Genomic DNA, 13,629 nt, shown 5'->3' on the forward strand with positions numbered 1-13,629 from the left:
CAGAATAATAGTCCCTGTAATCGATATTTGAATTCGTTACTCTTTGTACCGTTGCATAAGTTAAGACGGTAGTAGACTGCGTACTATTTGTCGAATACGCGTGCCAGTTCCATGAATCGAAAGAGGATGCAATGACGTTTAGCATGATGTTTAAAAAGTGTAGTTTTTGGAAACAAAACTTTTTCTCAAATATGGAAAAATCACAAAGCCCCGGGTGTATTCAGAATTTTTCCTCGAATGCAGTGTACTTTTAAAACTGCGTTTCCTAGCATTTGTTTTGTAGTTTTTATCATGTAGATATGTACCAGGGTAAAGAACGTTCGATTTGCAGAATAATAGTCCCTGTAATCGATATTTGAATTCGTTACTCTTTGTACCTTTGCGGAAGTTCAGACAGTAGTATCCTGCGTACTGTTTGTCGAATACGCGTGCCAGTTCCATGAATCGAAAGAGGATGCAATGACGTTTAGCATGATGTTTAAAAAGTGTAGTTTTTGGAAACAAATCTTTTTCTCAAATATGGAAAAATCACAAAGCATCGGGTGTATTCAGATTTTTTCCTGGAATGCACTGTACTTTTAAAACTGCGTTTCCTAGCATTTGTTTTGTAGTTTTTATCATGTAGATATGTACCAGGGTAAAGAACGTTCGATTTGCAGAATAATAGTCCCTGTAATCGATATTTGATGTCGTTACTCTTTGTACCTTTGCGGAAGTTCAGACAGTAGTATCCTGCGTACTGTTTGTCGAATACGCGTGCCAGTTCCATGAATCGAAAGAGGATGCAATGACGTTTAGCATGATGTTTAAAAAGTGTAGTTTTTGGAAACAAAACTTTTTCTCAAATATGGAAAAATCACAAAGCATCGGGTGTATTCAGATTTTTTCCTCGAATGCACTGTACTTTTAAAACTGCGTTTCCTAGCATTTGTTTTGTAGTTTTTATCATGTAGATATGTACCAGTGTAAAGAACGTTCGATTTGCAGAATAATAGTCCCTGTAATCGATATTTGAATTCGTTACTCTTCGTACCGTTGCATAAGTTAAGACGGTAGTAGACTGCGTACTATTTGTCGAATACTGGTGCCAGTTCCATGAATCGAAAGAGGGCGCAATGACGTTTGACTTGATGTGTAAAAAGTTGGGTTTTTCGTTTCAAACCTTTTTCTCAATTATGGAATAATCGCAAAATCGTGTACTCAGACTTTTTCCTCGAATTCACTGTACTTATATAACTGCGTTTCCTAGCATGTGTTTCGTGGTTTTCATCATGTAGAAATGTACCAGGGTAAAGAACGTTCGATTTGCAGAATAATAGTCCCTGTAATCGATATTTGAATTCGTTACTCTTTGTACCTTTGCGGAAGTTCAGACAGTAGTATCCTGCGTACTGTTTGTCGAATACGCGTGCCAGTTCCATGAATCGAAAGAGGATGCAATGACGTTTAGCATGATGTTTAAAAAGTGTAGTTTTTGGAAACAAAACTTTTTCTCAAATATGGAAAAATCACAAAGCCCCTGGTGTATTCAGATTTTTTCCTCGAATGCAGTGTACTTTTAAAACTGCGTTTCCTAGCATTTGTTTTGTAGTTTTTATCATGTAGATATGTACCAGGGTAAAGAACGTTCGATTTGCAGAATAATAGTCCCTGTAATCGATATTTGAATTCGTTACTCTTTGTACCTTTGCGGAAGTTCAGACAGTAGTATCCTGCGTACTGTTTGTCGAATACGCGTGCCAGTTCCATGAATCGAAAGAGGATGCAATGACGTTTAGCATGATGTTTAAAAAGTGTAGTTTTTGGAAACCAAACTTTTTCTCAAATATGGAAAAATCACAAAGCATCGGGTGTATTCAGATTTTTTCCTCGAATGCAGTGTACTTTTAAAACTGTGTTTCCTAGCATTTGTTTTGTAGTTTTTATCATGTAGATATGTACCAGGGTAAAGAACGTTCGATTTGCAGAATAATAGTCCCTGTAATCGATATTTGAATTCCTTACTCTTTGTACCTTTGCGGAAGTTCAGACAGTAGTATCCTGCGTACTGTTTGTCGAATACGCGTGCCAGTTCCATGAATCGAAAGAGGATGCAATGACGTTTAGCATGATGTTTAAAAAGTGTAGTTTTTGGAAACAAAACTTTTTCTCAAATATGGAAAAATCACAAAGCATCGGGTGTATTCAGATTTTTTCCTCGAATGCACTGTACTTTTAAAACTGCGTTTCCTAGCATTTGTTTTGTAGTTTTTATCATGTAGATATGTACCAGGGTAAAGAACGTTCGATTTGCAGAATAATAGTCCCTGTAATCGATATTTGAATTCCTTACTCTTTGTACCTTTGCGGAAGTTCAGACAGTAGTATCCTGCGTACTGTTTGTCGAATACGCGTGCCAGTTCCATGAATCGAAAGAGGATGCAATGACGTTTAGCATGATGTTTAAAAAGTGTAGTTTTTGGAAACAAAACTTTTTCTCAAATATGGAAAAATCACAAAGCCCCGGGTGTATTCAGATTTTTTCCTCGAATGCAGTGTACTTTTAAAACTGCGTTTCCTAGCATTTGTTTTGTAGTTTTTATCATGTAGATATGTACCAGGGTAAAGAACGTTCGATTTGCAGAATAATAGTCCCTGTAATCGATATTTGAATTCGTTACTCTTTGTACCTTTGCGGAAGTTCAGACAGTAGTATCCTGCGTACTGTTTGTCGAATACGCGTGCCAGTTCCATGAATCGAAAGAGGATGCAATGACGTTTAGCATGATGTTTAAAAAGTGTAGTTTTTGGAAACAAAACTTTTTCTCAAATATGGAAAAATCACAAAGCATCGGGTGTATTCAGATTTTTTCCTCGAATGCAGTGTACTTTTAAAACTGTGTTTCCTAGCATTTGTTTTGTAGTTTTTATCATGTAGATATGTACCAGGGTAAAGAACGTTCGATTTGCAGAATAATAGTCCCTGTAATCGATATTTGAATTCCTTACTCTTTGTACCTTTGCGGAAGTTCAGACAGTAGTATCCTGCGTACTGTTTGTCGAATACGCGTGCCAGTTCCATGAATCGAAAGAGGATGCAATGACGTTTAGCATGATGTTTAAAAAGTGTAGTTTTTGGAAACAAAACTTTTTCTCAAATATGGAAAAATCACAAAGCATCGGGTGTATTCAGATTTCTTCCTCGAATGCAGTGTACTTTTAAAACTGCGTTTCCTAGCATTTGTTTTGTAGTTTTTATCATGTAGATATGTACCAGGGTAAAGAACGTTCGATTTGCAGAATAATAGTCCCTGTAATCGATATTTGAATTCGTTACTCTTTGTACCTTTGCGGAAGTTCAGACAGTAGTATCCTGCGTACTGTTTGTCGAATACGCGTGCCAGTTCCATGAATCGAAAGAGGATGCAATGACGTTTAGCATGATGTTTAAAAAGTGTAGTTTTTGGAAACAAAACTTTTTCTCAAATATGGAAAAATCACAAAGCATCGGGTGTATTCAGATTTTTTCCTCGAATGCACTGTACTTTTAAAACTGTGTTTCCTAGCATTTGTTTTGTAGTTTTTATCATGTAGATATGTACCAGGGTAAAGAACGTTCGATTTGCAGAATAATAGTCCCTGTAATCGATATTTGAATTCCTTACTCTTTGTACCTTTGCGGAAGTTCAGACAGTAGTATCCTGCGTACTGTTTGTCGAATACGCGTGCCAGTTCCACGAATCGAAAGAGGATGCAATGACGTTTAGCATGATGTTTAAAAAGTGTAGTTTTTGGAAACAAAACTTTTTCTCAAATATGGAAAAATCACAAAGCATCGGGTGTATTCAGATTTTTTCCTCGAATGCAGTGTACTTTTAAAACTGCGTTTCCTAGCATTTGTTTTGTAGTTTTTATCATGTAGATATGTACCAGGGTAAAGAACGTTCGATTTGCAGAATAATAGTCCCTGTAATCGATATTTGAATTCGTTACTCTTTGTACCTTTGCGGAGGTTCAGACAGTAGTATCCTGCGTACTGATTGTCGAATACGCGTGCCAGTTCCATGAATCGAAAGAGGATGCAATGACGTTTAGCATGATGTTTAAAAAGTGTACTTTTTGGAAACAAAATTTTTCTCAAATATGGAAAAATCACAAAGCATCGGGTGTATTCAGATTTTTTCCTCGAATGCAGTGTACTTTTAAAACTGCGTTTCCTAGCATTTGTTTTGTAGTTTTTATCATGTAGATATGTACCAGGGTAAAGAACGTTCGATTTGCAGAATAATAGTCCCTGTAATCGATATTTGAATTCGTTACTCTTTGTACCTGTGCGGAAGTTCAGACAGTAGTATCCTGCGTACTGTTTGTCGAATACGCGTGCCAGTACCATGAATCGAAAGAGGATGCAATGACGTTTAGCATGATGTTTAAAAAGTGTAGTTTTTGGAAACAAAACTTTTTCTCAAATATGGAAAAATCACAAAGCATCGGGTGTATTCAGATTTTTTCCTCGAATGCACTGTACTTTTAAAACTGCGTTTCCTAGCATTTGTTTTGTAGTTTTTATCATGTAGATATGTACCAGGGTAAAGAACGTTCGATTTGCAGAATAATAGTCCCTGTAATCGATATTTGAATTCGTTACTCTTTGTACCTTTGCGGAAGTTCAGACAGTAGTATCCTGCGTACTGTTTGTCGAATACGCGTGCCAGTTCCATGAATCGAAAGAGGATGCAATGACGTTTAGCATGATGTTTAAAAAGTGTAGTTTTTGGAAACAAAACTTTTTCTCAAATATGGAAAAATCACAAAGCATCGGGTGTATTCAGATTTTTTCCTCGAATGCACTGTACTTTTAAAACTGCGTTTCCTAGCATTTGTTTTGTAGTTTTTATCATGTAGATATGTACCAGGGTAAAGAACGTTCGATTTGCAGAATAATAGTCCCTGTAATCGATATTTGAATTCGTTACTCTTTGTACCTTTGCGGAAGTTCAGACAGTAGTATCCTGCGTACTGTTTGTCGAATACGCGTGCCAGTTCCATGAATCGAAAGAGGATGCAATGACGTTTAGCATGATGTTTAAAAAGTGTAGTTTTTGGAAACAAAACTTTTTCTCAAATATGGAAAAATCACAAAGCATCGGGTGTATTCAGATTTTTTCCTCGAATGCACTGTACTTTCAAAACTGCGTTTCCTAGCATTTGTTTTGTAGTTTTTATCATGTAGATATGTACCAGGGTAAAGAACGTTCGATTTGCAGAATAATAGTCCCTGTAATCGATATTTGAATTCATTACTCTTTGTACCTTTGCGGAAGTTCAGACAGTAGTATCCTGCGTACTGTTTGTCGAATACGCGTGCCAGTTCCATGAATCGAAAGAGGATGCAATGACGTTTAGTATGATGTTTAAAAAGTGTAGTTTTTGGAAACAAAACTTTTTCTCAAATATGGAAAAATCACAAAGCATCGGGTGTATTCAGATTTTTTCCTCGAATGCACTGTACTTTTAAAACTGCGTTTCCTAGCTTTTGTTTTGTAGTTTTTATCATGTAGATATGTACCAGTGTAAAGAACGTTCGATTTGCAGAATAATAGTCCCTGTAATCGATATTTGCATTCGTTACTCTTTGTACCGTCGCATAAGTTAAGACGGTAGTAGACTGCGTACTATTTGTCGAATACGCGTGCCAGTTCCATGAATCGAAAGAGGGCGCAATGACGTTTGACTTGATGTGTAAAAAGTTGGGTTTTTCGTTTCAAACCTTTTTCTCAATTATGGAATAATCGCAAAATCGTGTACTCAGACTTTTTCCTCGAATTCACTGTACTTATAAAACTGCGTTTCCTAGCATGTGTTTCGTGGTTTTCATCATGTAGATATGTACCAGGGTAAAGAACGTTCGATTTGCAGAATAATAGTCCCTGTAATCGATATTTGAATTCGTTACTCTTTGTACCTTTGCGGAAGTTCAGACAGTAGTATCCTGCGTACTGTTTGTCGAATACGCGTGCCAGTTCCATGAATCGAAAGAGGATGCAATGACGTTTAGCATGATGTTTAAAAAGTGTAGTTTTTGGAAACAAAACTTTTTCTCAAATATGGAAAAATCACAAAGCATCGGGTGTATTCAGATTTTTTCCTCGAATGCACCGTACTTTTAAAACTGCGTTTCCTAGCATTTGTTTTGTAGTTTTTATCATGTACATATGTACCAGGGTAAAGAACGTTCGATTTGCAGAATAATAGTCCCTGTAATCGATATTTGAATTCGTTACTCTTTGTACCTTTGCGGAAGTTCAGACAGTAGTATCCTGCGTACTGTTTGTCGAATACACGTGCCAGTTCCATGAATCGAAAGAGGATGCAATGACGTTTAGCATGATGTTTAAAAAGTGTAGTTTTTGGAAACAAAACTTTTTCTCAAATATGGAAAAATCACAAAGCATCGGGTGTATTCAGATTTTTTCCTCGAATGCACTGTACTTTTAAAACTGCGTTTCCTCGCATTTGTTTTGTAGTTTTTATCATGTAGATATGTACCAGGGTAAAGAACGTTCGATTTGCAGAATAATAGTCCCTGTAATCGATATTTGAATTCGTTACTCTTTGTACCTTTGCGGAAGTTCAGACAGTAGTATCCTGCGTACTGTTTGTCGAATACGCGTGCCAGTTCCATGAATCGAAAGAGGATGCAATGACGTTTAGCATGATGTTTAAAAAGTGTAGTTTTTGGAAACAAAACTTTTTCTCAAATATGGAAAAATCACAAAGCATCGGGTGTATTCAGATTTTTTCCTCGAATGCACTGTACTTTTAAAACTGCGTTTCCTAGCATTTGTTTTGTAGTTTTTATCATGTAGATATGTACCAGGGTAAAGAACGTTCGATTTGCAGAATAATAGTCCCTGTAATCGATATTTGAATTCGTTACTCTTTGTACCTTTGCGGAAGTTCAGACAGTAGTATCCTGCGTACTGTTTGTCGAATACGCGTGCCAGTACCATGAATCGAAAGAGGATGCAATGACGTTTAGCATGATGTTTAAAAAGTGTAGTTTTTGGAAACAAAACTTTTTCTCAAATATGGAAAAATCGCAAAGCATCGGGTGTATTCAGATTTTTTCCTCGAATGCACTGTACTTTTAAAACTGCGTTTCCTAGCATTTGTTTTGTAGTTTTTATCATGTAGATATGTACCAGGGTAAAGAACGTTCGATTTGCAGAATAATAGTTCCTGTAATCGATATTTGAATTCGTTACTCTTTGTACCTTTGCGGAAGTTCAGACAGTAGTATCCTGCGTACTGTTTGTCGAATACGCGTGCCAGTTCCATGAATCGAAAGAGGATGCAATGACGTTTAGCATGATGTTTAAAAAGTGTAGTTTTTGGAAACAAAACTTTTTCTCAAATATGGAAAAATCACAAAGCATCGGGTGTATTCAGATTTTTTCCTCGAATGCACTGTACTTTTAAAACTGCGTTTCCTAGCATTTGTTTTGTAGTTTTTATCATGTAGATATGTACCAGGGTAAAGAACGTTCGATTTGCAGAATAATAGTCCCTGTAATCGATATTTGAATTCGTTACTCTTTGTACCTTTGCGGAAGTTCAGACAGTAGTATCCTGCGTACTGTTTGTCGAATACGCGTGCCAGTTCCATGAATCGAAAGAGGATGCAATGACGTTTAGCATGATGTTTAAAAAGTGTAGTTTTTGGAAACAAAACTTTTTCTCAAATATGGAAAAATCACAAAGCATCGGGTGTATTCAGATTTTTTCCTCGAATGCAGTGTACTTTTAAAACTGCGTTTCCTAGCATTTGTTTTGTAGTTTTTATCATGTAGATATGTACCAGGGTAAAGAACGTTCGATTTGCAGAATAATAGTCCCTGTAATCGATATTTGAATTCGTTACTCTTTGTACCGTTGCATAAGTTAAGACGGTAGTAGACTGCGTACTATTTGTCGAATAGGGGTGCCAGTTCCATGAATCGAAAGAGGGCGCAATGACGTTTGACTTGATGTGTAAAAAGTTGGGTTTTTCGTTTCAAACCTTTTTCTCAATTATGGAATAATCGCAAAATCGTGTACTCAGACTTTTTCCTCGAATTCACTGTACTTATAAAACTGCGTTTCCTAGAATGTGTTTTGTGGTTTTCATCATGTAGATATGTACCAGGGTAAAGAACGTTCGATTTGCAGAATAATAGTCCCTGTAATCGATATTTGAATTCGTTACTCTTTGTACCTTTGCGGAAGTTCAGACAGTAGTATCCTGCGTACTGTTTGTCGAATACGCGTGACAGTTCCATGAATCGAAAGAGGATGCAATGACGTTTAGCATGATGTTTAAAAAGTGTAGTTTTTGGAAACAAAACTTTTTCTCAAATATGGAACAATCACAAAACATCGGGTGTATTCAGATTTTTTCCTCGAATGCACTGTACTTTTAAAACTGCGTTTCCTAGCATTATTTTGTAGTTTTTATCATGTAGATATGTACCAGGGTAAAGAACGTTCGATTTGAAGAATAATAGTCCCTGTAATCGATATTTGAATTCGTTACTCTTTGTACCTTTGCGGAAGATCAAACAGTAGTATCCTGCGTACTGTTTGTCGAATACGCGTGCCAGTTCCATGAATCGAAAGAGGATGCAATGACGTTTAGCATGATGTTTAAAAAGTGTAGTTTTTGGAAACAAAACTTTTTCTCAAATATGGAAAAATCACAAAGCATCGGGTGTATTCAGATTTTTTCCTCGAATGCACTGTACTTATAAAACTGCGTTTCCTAGAATGTGTTTCGTGGTTTTCATCATGTACATATGTACCAGGGTAAAGAACGTTCGATTTGCAGAATAATAGTCCCTGTAATCGATATTTGAATTCGTTACTCTTCGTACCGTTGCATAAGTTAAGACGGTAGTAGACTGCGTACTATTTGTCGAATACTGGTGCCAGTTCCATGAATCGAAAGAGGGCGCAATGACGTTTGACTTGATGTGTAAAAAGTTGGGTTTTTCGTTTCAAACCTTTTTCTCAATTATGGAATAATCGCAAAATCGTGTACTCAGACTTTTTCCTCGAATTCACTGTACTTATATAACTGCGTTTCCTAGCATGTGTTTCGTGGTTTTCATCATGTAGAAATGTACCAGGGTAAAGAACGTTCGATTTGCAGAATAATAGTCCCTGTAATCGATATTTGAATTCGTTACTCTTTGTACCTTTGCGGAAGTTCAGACAGTAGTATCCTGCGTACTGTTTGTCGAATACGCGTGCCAGTTCCATGAATCGAAAGAGGATGCAATGACGTTTAGCATGATGTTTAAAAAGTGTAGTTTTTGGAAACAAAACTTTTTCTCAAATATGGAACAATCACAAAACATCGGGTGTATTCAGATTTTTTCCTCGAATGCACTGTACTTTTAAAACTGCGTTTCCTAGCATTATTTTGTAGTTTTTATCATGTAGATATGTACCAGGGTAAAGAATGTTCGATTTGCAGAATAATAGTCCCTGTAATCGATATTTGAATTCGTTATTCTTTGTACCTTTGCGGAAGTTCAGACAGTAGTATCCTGCGTACTGTTTGTCGAATACGCGTGCCAGTTCCATGAATCGAAAGAGGATGCAATGACGTTTAGCATGATGTTTAAAAAGTGTAGTTTTTGGAAACAAAACTTTTTCTCAAATATGGAACAATCACAAAGCATCGGGTGTATTCAGATTTTTTCCTCGAATGCACTGTACTTATAAAACTGCGTTTCCTAGCATTATTTTGTAGTTTTTATCATGTAGATATGTACCAGGGTAAAGAACGTTCGATTTGAAGAATAATAGTCCCTGTAATCGATATTTGAATTCGTTACTCTTTGTACCTTTGCGGAAGATCAGACAGTAGTATCATGCGTACTGTTTGTCGAATACGCGTGCCAGTTCCATGAATCGAAAGAGGATGCAATGACGTTTAGCATGATGTTTAAAAAGTGTAGTTTTTGGAAACAAAACTTTTCTCAAATATGGAAAAATCACAAAGCATCGGGTGTATTCAGATTTTTTCCTCGAATGCACTGTACTTATAAAACTGCGTTTCCTAGAATGTGTTTCGTGGTTTTCATCATGTACATATGTACCAGGGTAAAGAACGTTCGATTTGCAGAATAATAGTCCCTGTAATCGATATTTGAATTCGTTACTCTTTGTACCGTTGCATAAGTTAAGACGGTAGTAGACTGCGTACTATTTGTCGAATAGGGGTGCCAGTTCCATGAATCGAAAGAGGGCGCAATGACGTTTGACTTGATGTGTAAAAAGTTGGGTTTTTCGTTTCAAACCTTTTTCTCAATTATGGAATAATCGCAAAATCGTGTACTCAGACTTTTTCCTCGAATTCACTGTACTTATAAAACTGCGTTTCCTAGAATGTGTTTTGTGGTTTTCATCATGTAGATATGTACCAGGGTAAAGAACGTTCGATTTGCAGAATAATAGTCCCTGTAATCGATATTTGAATTCGTTACTCTTTGTACCTTTGCGGAAGTTCAGACAGTAGTATCCTGCGTACTGTTTGTCGAATACGCGTGCCAGTTCCATGAATCGAAAGAGGATGCAATGACGTTTAGCATGATGTTTAAAAAGTGTAGTTTTTGGAAACAAAACTTTTTCTCAAATATGGAACAATCACAAAACATCGGGTGTATTCAGATTTTTTCCTCGAATGCACTGTACTTTTAAAACTGCGTTTCCTAGCATTATTTTGTAGTTTTTATCATGTAGATATGTACCAGGGTAAAGAACGTTCGATTTGCAGAATAATAGTCCCTGTAATCGATATTTGAATTCGTTATTCTTTGTACCTTTGCGGAAGATCAGACAGTAGTATCCTGCGTACTGTTTGTCGAATACGCGTGCCAGTTCCATGAATCGAAAGAGGATGAAATGACGTTTAACATGATGTTTAAAAAGTGTAGTTTTTGGAAACAAAACTTTTTCTCAAATATGGAAAAATCACAAAGCATCGGGTGTATTCAGATTTTTTCCTCGAATGCACTGTACTTATAAAACTGCGTTTCCTAGAATGTGTTTCGTGGTTTTCATCATGTAGATATGTACCAGGGTAAAGAACGTTCGATTTGCAGAATAATAGTCCCTGTAATCGATATTTGAATTCGTTACTCTTTGTACCTTTGCGGAAGTTCAGACAGTAGTATCCTGCGTACTGTTTGTCGAATACGCGTGCCAGTTCCATGAATCGAAAGAGGATGCAATGACGTTTAGCATGATGTTTAAAAAGTGTAGTTTTTGGAAACAAAACATTTTTTCAAATATGGAAAAATCACAAAGCATCGGGTGTATTCAGATTTTTTCCTCGAATGCACTGTACTTTTAAAACTGCGTTTCCTAGCATTTGTTTTGTAGTTTTTATCATGTAGATATGTACCAGGGTAAAGAACGTTCGATTTGCAGAATAATAGTCCCTGTAATCGATATTTGAATTCGTTACTCTTTGTACCGTTGCATAAGTTAAGACGGTAGTAGACTGCGTACTATTTGTCGAATAGGGGTGCCAGTTCCATGAATCGAAAGAGGGCGCAATGACGTTTGACTTGATGTGTAAAATGTTGAGTTATTCGTTTCAAATCTTTTTCTCAATTATGGAATAATCGCAAAATCGTGTACTCAGACTTTTTCCTCGAATTCACTGTACTTATAAAACTGCGTTTCCTAGAATGTGTTTTGTGGTTTTCATCATGTAGATATGTACCAGGGTAAAGAACGTTCGATTTGCAGAATAATAGTCCCTGTAATCGTTATTTGAATTCGTTACTCTTTGTACCTTTGCGGAAGTTCAGACAGTAGTATCCTGCCTACTGTTTGTCGAATACGCGTGCCAGTTCCATGAATCGAAAGAGGATGCAATGACGTTTAGCATGATGTTTAAAAAGTGTAGTTTTTGGAAACAAAACTTTTTCTCAAATATGGAAAGATCACAAAACATCGGGTGTATTCAGATTTTTTCCTCGAATGCACTGTACTTATAAAACTGCGTTTCCTAGAATGTGTTTCGTGGTTTTCATCATGTAGATATGTACCAGGGTAAAGAACGTTCGATTTGCAGAATAATAGTCCCTGTAATCGATATTTGAATTCGTTACTCTTTGTACCTTTGCGGAAGTTCTGACAGTAGTATCCTGCGTACTGTTTGTCGAATACGCGTGCCAGTTCCATGAATTGAAAGAGGATGCAATGACGTTTAGCATGATGTTTAAAAAGTGTAGTTTTTGGAAACAAAACTTTTTCTCAAATATGGAAAAATCACAAAACATCGGGTGTATTCAGATTTTTTCCTCGAATGCACTGTACTTTTAAAACTGCGTTTCCTAGCATTTGTTTTGTAGTTTTTATCATGTAGATATGTACCGGGGTAAAAAACGTTCGATTTGCAGAATAATAGTCCCTGTAATCGATATTTGAATTCGTTACTCTTTGTACCTTTGCGGAAGTTCAGACAGTAGTATCCTGCGTACTGTTTGTCGAATACGCGTGCCAGTTCCATGAATCGAAAGAGGATGCAATGACGTTTAGCATGATGTTTAAAAAGTGTAGTTTTTGGAAACAAAACTTTTTCTCAAATATGGAAAAATCACAAAGCATCGGGTGTATTCAGATTTTTTCCTCGAATGCACTGTACTTATAAAACTGCGTTTCCTAGAATGTGTTTCGTGGTTTTCATCATGTAGATATGTACCAGGGTAAAGAACGTTCGATTTGCAGAATAATAGTCCCTGTAATCGATATTTGAATTCGTTACTCTTTGTACCTTTGCGGAAGTTCAGACAGTAGTATCCTGCGTACTGTTTGTCGAATACGCGTGCCAGTTCCATGAATCGAAAGAGGATGCAATGACGTTTAGCATGATGTTTAAAAAGTGTAGTTTTTGGAAACAAAACTTTTTCTCAAATATGGAAAAATCACAAAGCATCGGGTGTATTCAGATTTTTTCCTCGAATGCAGTGTACTTTTAAAACTGCGTTTCCTAGCATTTGTTTTGTAGTTTTTATCATGTAGATATGTACCAGGGTAAAGAACGTTCGATTTGCAGAATAATAGTCCCTGTAATCGATATTTGAATTCGTTACTCTTTGTACCGTTGCATAAGTTAACACGGTAGTAGACTGCGTACTATTTGTCGAATAGGGGTGCCAGTTCCATGAATCGAAAGAGGGCGCAATGACGTTTGACTTGATGTGTAAAAAGTTGGGTTTTTCGTTTCAAACCTTTTTCTCAATTATGGAATAATCGCAAAATCGTGTACTCAGACTTTTTCCTCGAATTCACTGTACTTATAAAACTGCGTTTCCTAGAATGTGTTTTGTGGTTTTCATCATGTAGATATGTACCAGGGTAAAGAACGTTCGATTTGCAGAATAATAGTCCCTGTAATCGATATTTGAATTCGTTACTCTTTGTACCTTTGCGGAAGTTCAGACGGTAGTATCCTGCGTACTGTTTGTCGAATACGCGTGCCAGTTCCATGAATCGAAAGAGGATGCAATGACGTTTAGCATGATGTTTAAAAAGTGTAGTTTTTGGAAACAAAACTTTTTCTCAAATATGGAAAAATCACAAAACATCGGG

Source organism: Schistocerca gregaria, chromosome 11, assembly GCF_023897955.1.
Source record: "Schistocerca gregaria isolate iqSchGreg1 chromosome 11, iqSchGreg1.2, whole genome shotgun sequence".
NCBI classification, from domain to species: Eukaryota; Metazoa; Arthropoda; class Insecta; order Orthoptera; family Acrididae; genus Schistocerca; species Schistocerca gregaria.